This window comes from Chiloscyllium plagiosum, unplaced genomic scaffold, assembly GCF_037043375.1.
Source record: "Chiloscyllium plagiosum isolate Xiang-an unplaced genomic scaffold, Cpla_swu_hap1 HiC_scaffold_44, whole genome shotgun sequence".
Lineage (NCBI taxonomy): Eukaryota > Metazoa > Chordata > Chondrichthyes > Orectolobiformes > Hemiscylliidae > Chiloscyllium > Chiloscyllium plagiosum.
This window is the reverse complement of record NW_028270182.1, coordinates 25,631,989-25,645,895: the sequence shown is the minus strand read 5'-3', so window position 1 is coordinate 25,645,895 and position 13,907 is coordinate 25,631,989. Positions and strand designations below refer to the sequence as shown.

The following is a 13,907-nucleotide window of genomic DNA, read 5'->3' as shown; positions in this document are numbered from 1 at the left end:
ATATCTACATCGCCCATGTTCTTCTCTTGAGTAAACACTGATACAAAATACTCATTTAGTATCTCCCCTAACTCCTGCAGCTCCACACAAAGGCTGTCTTGCTGAATTTTGAGAGCTCTATTCTCTCCCTATTTACCCTTTTGTCCTCAATGTATTTGTAAAGTCCTTTTAGATTCTCCCTAAATCTATTTGCCAAAACTATCTCATGTCCCCTTTTTGATTTCCTGACTTCCCTCTCTAGTATACTCCTCCTGCCTTTATACTCTTCTAAGGATTCACTCGACCTATCCTGCCTGTACCTGTCAGATGCTTCCTCTTTTTTCTTAACCAGACCCTCAATTTCATTAGTCATTCAGCATTCTCTATTCCTACCAGCCTTTCCTTTCATCCTAACAGGAATATATTGTCACTGGATTCTCATTATCTCATTTCTGAAGGCTTTCCAATTTCCAGCCATCCCTTTCCATGCGAACATCTGCTGCCATCAGCTTTTGAAAGTTATTGCCTAATACCATCAAAATTGGCATTTCTCAATTTAGAACATTAACATTTTCATCTAGTCTATCCTTTTCCATCATTATTTTAAAACTAATAAAACTTACGGGTGGCACGGTGGCACAGTGGTTAGCACTGCTGCCTCACAGCGCCAGAGACTCGGGTTCAATTCCCGACTCAGGCGACTGACTCTGTGGAGTTTGCACATTCTCCCCGTGTCTGCGTGGGTCTCCTCCGGATGCTCCGGTTTCCTCCCACAGTCCAAAGATGTGCAGGTCAGGTGAATTGGCCATGCTAAATTGCCCGTAGTGTTAGGTTAAAGGGATAAATGTAGGTGTATGGGTGGGTTGCGCTTCGGTGGGTCGGTGTGGACTTGTTGGGCCGAAGGGCCTGTTTCCACACTGTAAGTAATCTAATCTAATCTAATCTAATCTAATCTAAAAGTAATCTAATCTAATCTTGTTGGCAAATAGCTGAAGCTCACATCTTTCAGGTGAGAAATTAAATTGATTGATTATATTTAATAAATGTGTAAGAGTTGTAAGTCTATTTGATTTTTCAATCATTTGCTCAATCTGAATATGCAAATCAGTTAGAGGTCAGGCACTTTGTAAATGATAGAGCGACAATGTATGTATTTGAATACTGAGATTCAACGTATAATTGTGATCACCAAAGTAGCCAGACATGTTCGTTTTCGAAACAAAACAAAATGTGATTCTTTACTTTTGTATAATAAAAGTTTTTTCGTGTTTATATTTTAATTCCATCAATATAGAATCAACTTAATTGTTTTCAGAGATGATGCAGTTATTGTTCAGTTGAATAATTGTAGCTCATATCTTATTATTGCACAATTCACAAACATGGCAAACTTTTGATCATTGTTCAGATCAGTAAACTCATGACTTTGCATCATGACCAACATTAAAAGTGGATTCCACTTTTAATGTTGGTACAGTGCTATTGGACCTCACAGCTGCCTGTGGCACTGAGTGAGACACTGGCCTGCTCCTGAATCTGACCAGACAGTTTCCAACCTGAGTTAGGGCAGTCATTCAAACATTCTCTGACAGAGATTCATTTGGGATCCACCTTGAGCAGGAGGAAACTGCTCTCAGTGTAGGTACAAATGCTGTCTAAATTAGATACCAATGACTGACCAGGAACCATGCCTCATAAATTCATCATCAGTTACAGCCTGGCCCAGGGAGCAGATGTATGGACATGAAGTGTCATAATCACATCGCACACGAAACCTATGGTGATGACATCTGGCATGACCTCCAGATTCCATACATCTGCCCCCTGGACCAGACACTGGGTGAAAACATTCACAATTGACAGTCTATTGCAGTATCTTGTGTCTCACAGTGAACCCTCTGAAACTATATCCACTAAATGTACCTTCACATTAACCAGGATCAAAATAAAATTACATGCCTGTGGATGCTCAGATACTAATTATAGGTCATCCAACAGAATGTATCTGAAGAAACCAGGAGCAAATGGCAAGCCAAGAATCATTTTATTAACGGAACTTGGTGGATTTTGTCTGGTCTTGGAAACCTCACATATTGTGCGGACATTCAGGTGAATGTAACAAAGCACATCAAAACTGGAAGTCTTGGTCTAACGCCCCACCCCAGATTCCTAACCTCACACACATCACTCCCTCACCTCCTCCCACATTCACCAACTGACGAGAATCCACAAACTGAGTGAAACTTGGAACATAGAACAGTACAGCACAGTGCAGGTGCTTCAGCTCTCAATGTTTTGGCAGGCTTTTATCCTACTCTAAGATCAGACTAACCTACATAACCTTCAATGTACTAACTTTCATGTGCCTATCCAACAGTCTTCTTAAATATCTCTAATGTATCTGACTCTACTACCACCACTAGCGGTGCATTCCGCCCCCACCACTCTCTGTGTAACGAACCTATCTCTGACAGCCCCCGAAAACTTTCTCCAATCACCTTAAAATTACGCCCCTTGTTGATAGCCATTTCAGTCAAGGGATAAGACTTTGGCTATCCAATCTATCTATGTCTCTCAACATCTTGTACACTTCTATCAAGTCACCTCTCATCCTTCTTCGCTCCAGGGAGAAAAGCCCCAGCTCCCTCAAACTTTCTCCCTAAGACGTGTCCTTCAGTCCTGGCAGCATCCTGGTAAATCTCCTCTACACACTGTCTGAGGCTTCCACATGTTTCCTATACTGAGGCAACCAGATCTGAACACAATACTCCTAGTGTGGTTGAACCGCAGCTTTATTTACCTAACAATTAACCTCGCCTTAAACACAATCCCCCATAATGAAAGCCAACACACCATACACCTCCTTAACAACCTTATTAACATCAGTGGCAACACTGAGGAAACTATGGACATGGACCCCAAGATCCCTCTGTTGCTCCACACTGCCAAGAATTCTGCCTTTAACCCTGTATCCTGTATGCAAATGCAACCTTTCCAAATTAAACCAATTCACCAATTCATTTAATGGTTAAACTCTATCTGCCACTTATCAGCTCAGCTCTGTATCCTATCAATGTCCTGTTGCAAACTACAACAACCCACCACACTATCCACAACTCCATCAACCTTCATGTCATCGGCAAACTTTCTAACCCTCCATTCCACTTCCTCATCAAAGTCATTTATAAAAATCACAAAGAGCACAGGCCCCAGAACCGATCCCTGTGGAATGTCTCTGCTCACTGAGCTCCAGGCTGAATACTTTCCATCTGCTACCACGCCCGTATCCAGAGAGCCAAATTTCCCTGCGTCCCATGCCTCCTTAACTTCTGAATGAGGCCACAACGGGGAACCTTATCAAACGCCTTCTAAAATTCGTGTTCACCACATCTACTGGTCTATCTTCATCAACTTGTTTTTTTTCACATCTTCAAAGAATTCAATAAGGTTTGTGAGGCATGACCTGCTCTTCAAAAAGCCATGCTGACGGCCTCTGTTCATAGTATGTTTTTTTTTTAAAGTAATTGTAAATCCTGTCTCTCAAAATCGTCTCCAATACTTTGCCCTCCACTGGTGCAAGACTGACTGTTCTATCATTCCCAGGGTTATCCCTATTCCCTTCCCTGAACAAGGGGATAACATTTGCCACCCCCAAACATCTGGCACTATTCCAGTGAACAGTGAAGACGCATATATTATTACCATAGTCAGACCAATCTCTTCCATCACTTCCTGGAGCAACCTTGTGTATACCCCACCTGGCCCAGGGGATTTATCCATCCTTATGTTTGTACTTCAATCAGTCTGTATTTCCCCTCAATCTGTCTACACCCTGTCCAACCAATTGATTGACTGCTTTCCTTTTCAATGGTATATACAGTGCTGCCTTGATGAGCAAGTATGGTTCCCAACGGCCTGCAAATCATGGAATCAAAAAAAAAAGGAATGCACCAATGCCTACCTGATAAAGAGCTCATGCCTGAACTATCGACTCTCCTGCTCCTGGGATGCTGCCTGACATGCTGTGCTTTTTCAATACCACACTGTTTGACTCTGATCTCCATCCAACTGCAGTCCTCACTTTCTCCATTACTGAGGGCTGTCCCCTCTGCACACTGAGTGGGGAATTAACCATCAGGACTCATTGTATGTGGAGCTGACTGCTCAGTTCTGGAAAGTTGCACTTGATGAATACATTCTTTGTTAAAAAAAGAAATTCCAATTCAACAAATATTCATTCAGTCCCAGAGTTACAATTTTGGTTCATGGTTTGGGCAGCCTGATAACAAATAGTGAATGATTGAGGAACTCCGATACACAGTATTCCAGGTGTCATATTCCAGCTTACATTAATGCTGGGAGTATTATCAGACAGACTGTTGTGACAATGGCATGAGTCGACATGTGGAGGTAGGATATTTTTGCCATCACAGAGACGTGTTTGAGGGAGGTCAGGGCTAACAACTCAGTATTCTGTTGTACTGGAACTATAGTCAGGACAGGAGAGGGTGTTAAAGAGGAGGTGGTGTTGCATTATTAATTAAAGAACAGTTACTGCAGTAAGGAGGGACGATATCTTGGACGTGTCTTCGAATGAGGCATTATGGGTCGAAGTGAGGTTCCAAACGATGACAGACACACTGCTGGAGATGTTTTATAGAGCCCCAGGAAGATGAAAATGCAGGAGCACATATATAACCAATTCACTGAGGTGTGAAGGAAACCAGGCTGGAGATGTTACAGAGATAGGAAAGCAAAGCTGGAGATGTTACAGGGAGAGAGGAAAGCAATGTTTGAGATGTTACAGAGAGAGGAAAGCAAGGCCAGAGATGTTACAGAGAGAGGAAAGCAAGGCTGGAGATGTTACAGAGACAGAGGATAGCAAGGCCAGAGATGTTACAGAGTGATAGGAAAACAACGTTGGAGATGTTACAGAGAGAGGAAAGCAAGGCTGGAAATGTTACAGAGAGAGGAAAGCAAGGCTAGAGATGTTACAGAGAGAGAGGAAAGTAAGGCTGGAGATATTACAGGGAGAGACGAAAGCAAGACCGGCGATGTTACAGAGACAGAGAATAGCAAGGTCAGAGATGTTACAGAGAGATAGGAAAACAATGTTGGAGATGTTACAGAGAGAAGAAAGCAAGGCTGGAGATGTTACAGAGAAAGGAAATCAAGGCAGGAGGTGTTACAGAGAGAGGAAAGCAAGGCTGGGGATGTTATAGAGGGAGGATAGCGAGGCTGGAGATGTTACAGAGAGAGGAAAGCAAGGCTGGAGGTGTTACAGAGAGAGGAAAGCAAGGCTGGAGATGTTACAGAGAGATAGGAAAGCAAGGCTGGAGATGTTACAGAGAGTGGAAAGCAAGGCTGGAGATGTTACAGCGATAGGAAAGCAAGGCTGGAGATGTTACAGCGATAGGAAAGCAAGGCTGGAGATGTTACAGAGAGAGGAAAGCAAGGCTGGAGATGTTACAGAGAGAGGAAAGCAAGGCTGGAGATGTTACAGCGATAGGAAAGCAAGGCTGGAGATGTTACAGCGATAGGAAAGCAAGGCTGGAGATGTTACAGAGAGAGGAAAGCAAGCTGGAGATGTTACAGAGAGAGGAAAGCAAGGCTGGAGATGTTACAGCGATAGGAAAGCAAGGCTGGAGATGTTACAGAGAGAGGAAAGCAAGGCTGGAGATGTTACAGAGAGAGGAAAGCAAGGCTGGAGATGTTACAGCGATAGGAAAGCAAGGCTGGAGATGTTACAGCGATAGGAAAGCAAGGCTGGAGATGTTACAGAGAGAGGAAAGCAAGCTGGAGATGTTACAGAGAGAGGAAAGCAAGGCTGGAGATGTTACAGCGATAGGAAAGCAAGGCTGGAGATGTTACAGAGAGAGGAAAGCAAGGCTGGAGATGTTACAGAGAGAGGAAAGCAAGGCTGGAGATGTTACAGAGAGAGGAAAGCAAGGCTGGAGATGTTACAGAGATAGGAAAGCAAGGCTGGAGATGTTATAGAGAGTGGAAAGCAAGGCTGGAGATGTTACAGCGATAGGAAAGCAAGGCTGGAGATGTTACAGTGATAGGAAAGCAATGCTGGAGATGTTACAGAGAGAGGAAAGCAAGGCTGGAGATGTTACAGCGATAGGAAAGCAAGGCTGGAGATGTTACAGAGAGAGGAAAGCAAGGCTGGGGATGTTACAGCGATAGGAAAGCAAGGCTGGGGATGTTACAGCGATAGGAAAGCAAGCTGGAGATGTTACAGAGACAGAGGATAGCAAGACCAGAGATGTTACAGAGTGATAGGAAAACAATGTTGGAGATGTTACAGAGAGAGGAAAGCAAGGCTGGAAATGTTACAGCGATAGGAAAGCAAGGCTGGGGATGTTACAGAGAAAGAGGAAAGCAAGGCTGGAGATGTTATCGATAGAGAGGAAAGCAAGGCTGGAGATGTTATTGATAGAGAGGAAAGCAAGGCTGGAGATGTTACAGTGATAGGAAAGCAAGGCTGGAGGTGTTACAGAGAGAGAGGAAAGCAAGTTTGGAGATGTTACAGAGAGAAGAAAACAAGGCTGGCAATCTTACAGTGATAGGAAAGCAAGGCTGGAGATGTTACAGAGAGAGAGGATAGCAAGACCAGAGATGTTACAGAGAGAGAGGAAAACAAGGTTGGAGATGTTACAGGGAGAGGAAATCAAGGCTGGAGATGTTACAGAGAGAGGAAAGCAAGCCTGGAGATGTTACAGAGATGCGAAAGCAAGCCTGGAGATGTTACAGAGAGAGGAAAGCAAGGCTGGACGTGGTCGAGAGATAGCGTGGCCTGTGCATGCTAGAACATGTTTTGAGATATTTTATAATTCATTCACAGGATATGGAGTGAGGTGTAACAGCTGGATATGAGAGAGATAGGGAGGGGTGCAGGGGCTGGCGGAATTTGCAGTGAGAGGTGGGGCTGGAGTATGAGATAAAGATTGTGGAGATACGGAGGGTTACTGAGATACAAATGGGTGTCGCGGCTGGAGGAGATGACAGGGAAAGATACAGAGATACACGCAGATAGTTTAAAAATGGAAATATGCAATGTCTTAATAGAGAAAATATTGTAGAAATCTGTGGAATAGACAAGGCACTTGGAGGAACTGTAAGAGTGAGGCCTGGACTGTCCAATCACATGAGTCATAGAGTGAGTGTCATACAGCACAGAAGAGGCCATTCAATTGATAGTGACAAAAACTAAAAGCACTGAAGACACTGGAAATCCCTCCTTCCTAACATCTGGGGACTAGGGCGAGATGTGGGAGAGGCATTCAACAGACTCCTCAAGTAATAATGTGATATAACGAAACCTCATGGTGTCAGATCAAACACTGAAATGGAAACCTCCTGATGACTCCCCTGCCTGAGCTGGTGGATCAGTGTACGTTGAACAACACTTGGAGGACGCACTGACAGAATGAATGAGCTGGGAAATGGATACTGGGTGGGCCATTTCAAACCCCACCACCAAGAGGGGCTCAGCAGCAGCATTGCTGATCGAGACGGTCGGGTCTAAAAGGACATAGCAGCTGGACTGGGGCTGCACCGAATCGGGAGGGAACGACTGACAGGCAGAAACATACTTGACCTCTTCCGCACCAAACTACCGGCTGCAGACACATTGATCGAGGACCATATTGGGAATGCTGACAGGACATACAGTATTTCTACAGAGAAAGTCCCACTTTTACATTGTCAATAGTATGTGTGCGTGTGTGTGTACACACATGCATGAGCGCACATGTGAGAAATACTATCACCATGTTAAATGGAAAGATTTCAAAGAGATCTAGAACACAGCACTGGCTTGTGTGAGGTGATTCTGGTCATTACCAACAGCAGCAGAATTGTACTCTAGCACAATTTTCACTGTCACTGCCTGGCATATGCTCCACTTTACCCTGACCATCAGGCCAGGGGTTAAACCCTTGTTCTATGAGGAACACAGGAGGACCAGTCAAGAGCAGCACCAGGTATACCTCACAATGAAGTGACGTTACAAACAGGACCACTTACTTACCAAATAGCGTAAACAACCAATGACAGACAGATCTAATCAACAAATCATATCTAATTTCTGCAATCCTGACGCATGCAATCAGCGTGAATTGTGTGGTCAATCAAACAACTCACTGGAAGAGTAGGATCTGCAAATATCACCCTCCTCAACGATGAAAGGGCCCAGTACAACAATAGAAAAGCTAAGGCTGAAACATTCACAAAAATGTTCAGACCAAAGTGTCGATGGATGATCTATTTTAGTCTTCTCCAGATGGCAGTCATCAGCTAAGTCTATTCACTGTGTGTGGTAACTCCAAACGGCTGAAGGGATGGGGAATGCAAAGGCTGTGGGCCCTGAGAACATTCCATTCAAGCTTTTCCTGCTGGGATACACCACTGGCACCTACCTGACAATGTGGGAAACTATCAGGGTGTTTCCTGTACACACACAGACAAAACATCGGACAAATCAATGACTGCCCCATTGCTCTAATTCCCAACATTAATAAAGTGATGGAAGATGTCATCTACAGTGGGATCAAGCAGCACTGCCTCAACAGCAAACTGCTCGCTGAAGCTCAGTTTGGGTTCTCATCCTTTGGGCACATTGAAGCCTTGGTTTAACGATGTACAACAAGAGAACACACAGCTGAATTCTCGAGTTGAGGTGACAGTGACTGCACTTAACATCATCATAACTGTATTTGACCAAGTGTCATATCCTGGATTAACAGCAAAATTGGAGCAAATAGGAATCGTCTGCACTGGCTGAAGTTATACTTGGTACAAAGGAAAGTGGCTGGGGTGGGTGGGGAGCAGCCATCTCAGCTCCGCCGCAGGTCCCCAGTGGAGGGGTTTCCGAGTAAACCTGTAGACCAGAAATAGAAAGGCAGGGCACCATAGACCAACAGGATGATAGGGTTGTTCTCTTGTTAGATAGATGCGACTAACTGAACAGTCATCATGTCTCAAGCAAGGGAGAGGTTGAGTAAGACAGCCCTTTTCAGGCACCTCATTCAGTGCTGGAACTGAACCCACACTGTTGGCATTAATCTGCATTACAAACTAGCCGTCCAACTGATTGAGCTAACCAAGTCCTCGCTCAGCTCCTTTGCGAAGATACTGCAACATTATTCTGTTCAGATTTGTTAGACACCTTTGGAGCAGGTGGAACTAGAAGCAAGCTTCCTAGCTCAGAGAGAGGGACAGCATCAGTGAACTGTAAGAGTTCTCTCTGCCCTAGGCCCAATAATTTTCAGCTGCTTCATAAATGACCACCCCTACTCAAGTAAAGTCACAACTGGGGATGTTTGCTAATGATTGGACAATGTTCAACACCATTCGTGATTTATTCAGATACTGGAGCAGTCCTTGTCCAAATGCAACAGGTCCTGGAAGTATGCAGGTGTATGCAGGACAAGTATCATTTCCATTACACACATGCCAGACAACGATTACCTCTGACAATAGAAAAGTGTACCATATCATTTAATGTTCAATGCCACCACCATCACTGAACACCCACCTAGCAATATCCCGGGGATTACCGTTAACCAGAACTGGACAGACCATATAATTTCATTACCCAGTCCTGTGAAGGGCTTATGCTAAAATGTCGACTCTCCTGTACCTCAGGTGCTGCCTGACCTGTTGTGCTTTTCCAGCCCCACACTTTGACACATATTAATTCATTGGCGACAAGAATATGTCAAGGGCAAGAAATCCTACAGGAATGACTCACCTCAAAATTTTGGAAAGCCTGTCTCCCATCAAAAAGACTCATGTTGAATGTGTGTGAGATTAAATACCTCCATTTGCCTGTGGGAGTGCAGCTTCACCCCTCATCCACTGACACTCAGAAGCAGCAATGTCTGCCATTTACACGGTGCTCTGCAGAAATTTACCAAGGCTCCTTGCAACGTACCTCTGAACCCCCGACTATCAAGAAGGACAAGGGAAGCAGATACATGGGACCACCATGTTCGCGTTCCAATCCAAGCCATTTGCCGAGCTGATTGGGAAGCATATTGCCGTTCTTTCAGTATCACTGTCTCAACTTCATCCCTAATGGTATTGTAAGTCTATCTACAGCACATGGGCTGCAGCGGGTCAATGTGACAGCTCACGCCCACCTTCTCAAGGGCAACAAGGGACTGGCAATAAATACTGGCCGTATCATAGTCCATGAATAAATTAGCATGAAAAATATTGTCCAGACCTGCCCAATTCTGGACACTGTACTTTGGGTTTTGTGAGCTCTGGCTGGTTGGGTCCAGGCAGTAACCTATTTGTTGGAAACACCTGAAGGAATATGCTGTTTGAAACAATCGGACAGTCTCTCAGAGGCATGGCCTGCATACTGAGCATCACACAGACACTGACAGTCACATCCCACATTACTGAGCTCCGAGACAGACAGAGGCAATTGAAAATATACTCATATCTGACTAACATGTTTAATCACAGTGATATTGTTGCCACGAAAATGATTATGAGTGAATATTAGCAGGGGGAAAGTGAGGACTGCAGATGCTGGAGATCAGAGTCAAAAAGTGTGGTTCTGAAAAAAGCACAGCCGTTCAGGCAGCATCTGAGGAGCAAGCAGGTCGACTATTAGTTCAAGAGAATATTAATACAAGAGAAAATAATTGTATATTTTCAAAGTCCTTGTACTTAATAATAATTTGGTCTTGGGTGTGGGAATGAGATTTATCATTTCAATGCTCCTTACAGTGAGTCGTGCACTGTTTTCATCATAATGTTGTTATAAAAGTGAACGGAATAAAAGGGTGGATTTTAGATTAGATTACATTACAGTGTGGAAACGTAATCTAATCTAAAATCCACCCATTTATTCCGTTCACTTTTATAACAACATTATGATGAAAACCGTGCACAACTCACAATAAGGAGCATTGAAATGATAAATCTCATTCCCACACCCAAGACCAAATTATTATTAAGTACAAGGACTTTTGTGCTTATTGGACAATGTAAAAGTTGGTATTATGAAAGGCTATCGATAACTTCAGTAAAGACACTTTGCTGTTAACGGTTAGAACAATGCTGCAAACGTTTACACAGAGATTTCCAACTCAATTCACACACAAGATCATTGGACTGGGATGATGCTGGCCATCAATGGAGCTGCACAATTCTGTTTGGATACTGACATTGGTGGGGCTAACATACACTGGATATGGTTTATGAGGGAGTCAATGTATGATGCCATGTGCTGCAGGAGCCCATCACCTTTATAACACCTTCATTCAGGATTAGGTCCAAGGTGCAGAATTACAGAGTTTAGGTGCCATACCAGAAGAGATATACTTGCAGGACATGGCTGTTTACAGGTCATTGTTACAAATGATGAACTGCATCTGGATCAGCGCCATGTGCTAGTCCATTGACTAGTTTTCCCCACTCACATCTCTCCGTTGTTCAGGTATGTCTCTAACTAGTCTATTGTGAGGGATTATGTCAGTAATTGCCCAGCTCCAGTTTGGAAACTCACTGGACAGATTCTGGAGATGGCCAGTGTTTTGGAGATCACGGTGAGGGCCAGTAACAGTGTTTCTGAATTCAGGCTTTTCCTCAAAGTCATTTTCCACCTGAAAGATGGTGTGTTCATTCATCTGAACATCAATCTGCTGTTTACTACAGTCACTGAACTGTGTAATAGTTAGCTGTGTGCTCTGGTAATTCAATTATTGTTCACTTCAATGGTTTTCAACAAAAAAAAATCATGTTTGGTTTATTTTAAAATATGTAAGAAACAAAGTGATATTAACTCTTCATTCTCCAAAATATAAAAGTGACCTGCACAGACTAATCAAGCAAAGTTCAGATATTATCTGTAAAGCAGGAGTCTGTGAACAGGACTAATACCAGGCAACATCACCACACTCTCTGTTAGGGTATGTCAAACTGACAGGACAAGCCAGGCAGAGGGGGACAGCTCCGTAGTATATAGTCAGTATCGTGCTCAGCATTGATGCTACATCCTGTGGCTGCTGGACTGCTCTGCGGCATGTTATGGGGGAATCAATAAAAGGGAAACATATAATTGGCCACATCGTCACCGATCTGCCGACTGCAGATAGAACTCTCCATTTCATATATCGGTAAGAATGGTCACTGCACAGTTCTTATGGGGAACAGGGGATAACTTCACATTTTACAGACTCCCCACACCATGATATGTAGCCCCCTGGGCTTTATCAGATTGAGAAACTAATGATGCATCCATGAGGTGCAGTGGGCCACAGTCAGGAGCAGAATCATACTCTGTACAACAGACAGAGTCTGCAACCTCACAGCCCGACATAACACCCACTGTACAGTAACCATCAGGGCCTGACATACCTCCCACTGTACATTAACCATCATGGCCTGACACACCCTCCACTGTACAGTAACGATCACAGCCAAACATACCTCCCAATTTCGAGTAACCATCAGGGCCTGACATACCTCCCACTGTACAGTAACCATCACGGCCAGACAGACCTCCCACTGTACAAAAAGCATCACGGCCCGACAAACCCCCCACTGTACAGTAACCATCACACCCCGACAAACCCCCAATGTACAGTAACATTCACACCCCGAATACCTCCCACTGTACAGTAACCATCACGGCCGACATACCTCCCACTGTACAGGAATCATCACATCCCGACATACCTCCCACTGTACAGTAACCATCACGGCACAACATACCTCCCCCTGTACAGTAACCATCACACCCCGACATACCTCCCACTGTACAGTAACCATCACGGCCAGACATACCTGCCACTGTACAGATACCGTCACACCTCGAATACCTCCCACTGTACAGTAACCATCACTGCCTGACATACCTCCCACTGTACAGTAACCATCACGGCCCGACATACGTCCCACTGTACAGTAACCATCACACCCCGACATACCTCCCACTGTACAGTAACCATCACAGCCGGACATACCTCCCACTGTACAGTAACCATCACGGCCCGATATACCTCAAACTGCACAGTAACAATCACACCCCGACATACCTCCCACTGTACAGTTACCGTCACACCACGACTTAACTCCCACTGTACAGTAACCGTCACACCCCGACATACCTCCCACTGTACAGCAACAGTCACACACCGACTTACCTCCCAATTTACAGTAACCATCACGGCCCGATATACCTCCCACTGTACAGTAACCATCACGGCCCGACATACCTCCCACTGTACAGTAACCATCACGGCCCGATATACCTCCCACTGTACAGTAACCATCACAGCCCGACATACCTCCCACTGTACAGTAACAATCACGGCCGACATCCCTCCCACTGTTCCGTAACCATCACGCCCAGACATACCTCTCACTGTACAGTAACCGTCACACCCCAATATACCTCCCACTGTACAGCAACCGTCACACACCGACCTACCTCCCAATTTACAGTAACCATCACGGCCCGAAATACCTCCCACTGTACAGTAACCATCACGGCCCGATATACCTCCCACTGTACAGTAACAATCACGGCCGACATCCCTCCCACTGTTCCGTAACCATCACGCCCAGACATACCTCTCACTGTACAGTAACCGTCACACCCCAATATACCTCCCACTGTACAGCAACCGTCACACACCGACCTACCTCCCAATTTACAGTAACCATCACGGCCCGAAATACCTCCCACTGTACAGTAACCATCACGGCCCGATATACCTCCCACTGTACAGTAACCATCACGGCCCGATATACCTCCCACTGTACAGTAACCATCACGGCCCGACATACCTCCCACTGTACAGTAACCATCACGGCCCGATATACCTCCCACTGTACAGTAACCGTCACACACCGACTTACCTCCCACTGTACAGTAACCATCACTGCCTACCATACCTCCC

At 44.8% G+C, this 13,907-nt stretch overlaps 1 long non-coding RNA gene across 1 annotated transcript in view; it reads right to left on the bottom strand.

Moving 5' to 3' along the window:
- The window catches only part of LOC148137368 (uncharacterized), a 138,020-nt gene that overhangs the window by 1,667 nt on the left and 122,446 nt on the right, over positions 1-13,907 (bottom strand). The window lies entirely within an intron of this gene.